Here is a 5,358-nt window from a genome sequence, read left to right as displayed (position 1 = left end):
TGGTAAATACAAAGGCGTTTTGCTTGTTGCAACCAGAGTTGACGCGGATGGCGGGTTGTTTCCTTTAGCATTCGCAGTGGTTGATGTTGAAAACACAGAGAATTGTGCTTGTTTTTTTTCATGCATTAGATATCATATCCCTAGTGTGGGGACGCGGCCGATTACATTCATATCCGATAGGATGAAAGGAATTCCAAGAGCACTCCAACGACATTTCCCGCCACCACATGCACATCACTATTGCTTGCGACATATTAAAGACAACTTCAAGAAGAAGTATGGAAACGCTCAGGTTCAAGAATTACTTTGGCAAGCCGGTTGTGCAACAGAAAAATATGTTTATGAACAAATACGAGAGAGGATTAAGTTCATTTCACGAGCTGCACATGATTGGATCGAAACTAATTTGGGTCCAAACAATGTTGATAAGTGGGCTTTATGTGAGGATGGTGGCAGACGATTCTGTATGATGACTACGAACGTGTCTGAGAGCTTCAATGGCGTGCTCAGGGGAGCACGCGACATGCCAATACAGGCACTAGTTGCTAAAACTTTTTACAGGCGAGATAAATTCTTTGTTCGACGTCGAGAAGCGGCATGTTCTGTATGATACTGTGTTCATTGCACTCTGTATATATGCTTATAATTGTAATCACAGGTCTATTCATTATGGATCCGGGACCAGAAAATCCCGACGTTTTGTACCTTCAGGCGAGCCATTGTTCAGACCATATTGGTTCAGGAGAGGTAATAAAATTAGATATATATTTCTTCAATTAATGTAATTTTTTTATGAATATACTTATAACTTATTTTGGTTTTATGTGCAGCCCGTACCAGAGATCACGATGATCGAGCATTCCCAGAGTTATTCAGGTTGGGTCATTGAGGATGAGAGGGTACTACTACTGATCGCTCAGGCCGGTTTTCGACCGTGTTCGACGATTCATTATATTAGGCTTGATTGGTCGCTCATCACTGCACTTATTGAGAGGTTGAGGCCAGAGACCAACACCTTCCACATGCATATAGGGGAGTGCACCATCACCTTACAGGACGTAGCCGTCATACTTGGACTCCAGATCGATGACCAGCAGTTACGGGCACCGATGATTATAGTTGGCCGGAGGTATGTGCTAGGCTTCTTGGTCAGGTTCCCGACTTGAGGAGTGGTGCGATGAAGCTATCGTGGCTTTGTCAGACATTTCAGGGCGATATACCAAAGGATGTCTCTATTAAGACGCTCCAGTTTCATGCTCGTGCATACATATTGCACATGATAGGGTGCGTACTATTTCCTGATGCGAGCAAGACTCTCGTACATGCACGATGGCTGCCACTGCTGGAGGATTTTGGTGTATGCGGCGCACTATCGTGGGGCAGTGCGGTGTTGGCATATTTGTATCGAGAATTGAGTAGAGTATCTCTGATGCAGAATAAAGAATTCAAGGGATGCTGTACGTTGATACAGATTTGGTCATGGGAGCGCATTCATATTGGACGACCCACTTTACTTATGCACCGTGACTTAGAGGGGCAGTATCCGTTGGCATACATGTATAATTGTACACACACATATTTCATTCGTAACCTGAATATTTGTACTTATATATCCGCTATTTTGCATATAGGTATAACGTGGGATACACTCAGTACAGATCAGCGACGCGTCACCGTCAGTTTTACCGAAATGAGCTTGATGGCCTCCAGCACGGACAAGTAAATATAAAACTCAAGAAGTATGAATATTATAGTTTTTCTGTATGATATTGATAAATGTTTTATTTTATTTCAGTTCAAGTGGAGACCCTATACACCGCCGGAGCTCGATATGCATTCTCTTGCACCTATCTGCCGAGATAGTCCCGACTTGTGGAGAGCCAGAGTTCCATTGATCTGTTGGGAGATCGTAGAGATGCATGTCCCGGACCGTGTGCTACGGCAGTTTATGCTCTCTCAGCATATTCCAGATCTTGTCAAGCAGATCAATCGTCGGCGGCACCCTACATCGCACCGGACTGACTGGGCCGTAGTCAGTGCGGCCTACATAGACAGGTAGGTTCACAGGTGGGATTGCATACAGGATACGAGGCCCACAGCTGTTGACTATACCGTGTATATGCGTTAGTATTGGGGTATCACACGTAGATGGATCACGCGTGACCCACAGCTCTTAGCTGGACACATGTCACGCCCACCGACAGATAGTTACATCCCTAGTGGGATGAATGAGAGAGATTATGTAAGTTTCTAAGCTAAATTATAACATTTTTTATTGAGTTGATACTTAATAAATTGTTTACCACGCAGGTCCGTGTTTTAGATAGCATTGATGCTGATATTGATGTGCACGTGACTGAGATTCAGGATCAGGTGGCGTTAGGGCTCCTCAGCAGGATCAAGAAGAGCATAGCGCAGGTGTTTCATAAGACTCACGTCGACGAGTTCGCAGGCCGTGAGGACAGGTCTCGCTTATTTGGACGGGCATACGCTCGACGTCGACGGCCACGTGATGATGACGCCGGCACTTCGCATGCCGATGGAGCCGGCACTTCGCATGCCGATGGAGCCGGCACTTCGCATGCTGATGGAACCGACGCTTCGCAGCTTCATACACAGCCGGATACTCAGATAGTTGAGGCTCATCAGTAGGAACCCAAGGGGCGGGGAAGAGCGAGGGGGAGGGGGAAGAGAGGGAGAGGAAGGAGGGGAGCTATATTGGGTTGTATTTGAACTTATTTTGTTAAAATTTGTAACTTTCCTGAATTTTCAAATACTAAACTTTTGAAGATAAATTATTGTTCATATACATAATCGTGTGTGTTTAATTCATGGTTGAATCATGTATATATTGTTGTTTGCAAATAAATTGGCATATATATGAGTTATAATTCATGGTTGAATCATGTATATATTGTTGTTTGCAAATAAATTGACATATATATGAGTTAACAGGTACATATACAAAACATGCACAGCAGGCTGTGCATTTCTATGTATGAGCTGCAACTTCACGGGAGTTGAACTCCCGTGAAGTTGCAATCCCAATTTCCCAGAGATCGACTCTCTGGGAATTTTCGACTGTAACTCCACGGGAGTTGAACTCCCGTGGAGTTTTAAGCAGAAATTAAACTTCACGGAAGTTCAACTCCCGTGAAGTTTAATTTCTCGATAAACTTCACGGGAGTTGAACTCCCGTGATATTTCGGAAAATTATTTACAAAAACCGACATGTTTTCAGCGCTAGGCTGAAACAGGTCGGTTTTTGTAATTATTTTCAAAAGGGGTCGGTTTTTGCAAATAAAAACCTAAAGAGGGTGGTTTTGAAAATTTGTCCATTAAGGCCCCCTAACTTTTCCACTTAATGTTTTCAAGCCTAAAAAAAGGCATGATCAACATAAAGGAAAGGTGCAGAGGAGAGACCTTGGGGTTGGCATTGTTCTTGGCCGGGCTTCATGCCATTTGAGAAGGGAGATTCAGAGGCTACATCGACAAAGAGCACATCCCTCATCTATTCTTATTGATCTTCATAGATCATTCTCATTGGCTAATTATTTCACTCGATCAACGATCCTTGTGAGAAAGAATTCATTTTCTTCAGCTAGTAATCTAGGTTACTAAACAGTCCTTATGAGAAAGGATCTATTAGAATCTCTTTGAGGTAAATAGTCATCTATTTACTCAAAGATCGTCAATTAGTAAAAGACTCATCGTCTACTGCTTGGACCGTCAATGCAAGACAAAAACGACCATACATCGGCACATGATAAAGAACACAGCCTAAAAAAAATTCTTGATTTTTATTTTTCTTAATATTGCAATCTTGAGCCAGTTATTATTTTAAGATTCGAAACAATTACTCCAAGTTTGACACGATTTGGATTCATATTTTCATCCTAGTAGACCCCGCCCAGTTTCTATCTTAATGGGGTATCCGCCCATAATCAAATGAAAAAAAAATATTTTGAGAAATTTTCCGGAAAGATTTAAGTACATGGACATACAGTTTCTTTGCACAATGGTCCTTTAAATTTTTCTAATGGATTTGTTGATTAATTGGGATTTTCATCTTGTCTAGTCTACATATTACGGGTCTGACATCGGGTTGTTTTTGAAGTCGTCAAGCGCACATGGGTACTTAGTTGTCTCCCTTAGTGACATTATGAACATTTTCTATGGTTTTGGTGGTCTAATCCCGCGTCTTTAATTTAATTTATTTTTTTTGTGAAATTATCTTCTTTCTTTTAATTAATGACACGGTCACCTCCGGCGAATGGAACTGTTGACCAATAAGCGATATGTGACAAATTGCATTGCTTGCTAAATCTAATCTAATATCTTTTCAACTTAAAACCAAAACTCACTGTTTATGCTACACTATATATTTTTCTTACTATATTATAACATAGAATATTAAACCTCTCTTTAAGCAAAAATACAATTTAAAATTTTAAATAATATTTATATTGCAGTAAATTCTTGAAGGCTCATGTCATTATTCATGTTACAGCAAATTTTTTGCCCTTCACCTTATTTAAGCTAAAGTAAAAAATTTTGAAACTTTAAAACATTATTCGTATCTGCTTTCCCCCCTTGTGGTTGGCGGTTTAAACATTTATCAGACATTTCACATGTATAGATTTTTTTTCTAGCTCTGTTAAAACAAATTGAAAGAACTTGTTAACTGATATATTATTTGTTAATTAGCTTGGAGATTTTACTCTATAAATAAGTAAATAGTAGTAAACAAATTTGTGGCTAAAGTTTTTATAAATAGTTATATACAAAAATCATATTATCAATTTGGCAGTAGATATATCTCGATAAATAATACCTGCAGCAACGTGTAGCCTTAATACTAGTTATTGGTAATAACATAGTTCAAACGATTGACTTGTTTTTCTTTTCTCAAATTATTGATGCAATGGTAAGCAAACACAGAGTATTATAATTAATCTAAGTGTGAGAATTGTGTTTGTACGCAGTACGCTTGATATATTAATTATTGTAGAATTGATATCATAACTTCAGCAGAGTCGACAAAACACGTGAATGCCCCCAAATCTCATGATAATTACCTTTCAGAAACAAGTTTTTTTTATAACTACATGTTCATTTATGTGTAGGACTTTGAAAATGTCTCATTCTTGAATTTGAAATTAAATTGACAAAAAACATTCTTAAATTGAAGGCAAAGCAATTAAATCCATAGGTATCTATATATTCCATAACATGAAACCAATATATGCTAATGCAAGGGTCAGCCAACTTGCTTTCATTGAGGAAACGTCACATTGATGCTGTGAACAAACGTCAAAGGCATACGCAAATTATAGGGAAAAAATATGTCAAGACCCG

The sequence above is a fragment of the Asparagus officinalis genome, chromosome 8 (assembly GCF_001876935.1).
Source record: "Asparagus officinalis chromosome 8, Aspof.V1, whole genome shotgun sequence".
Classification (NCBI taxonomy): domain Eukaryota; kingdom Viridiplantae; phylum Streptophyta; class Magnoliopsida; order Asparagales; family Asparagaceae; genus Asparagus; species Asparagus officinalis.
This window is presented reverse-complemented; position numbering follows the sequence as displayed.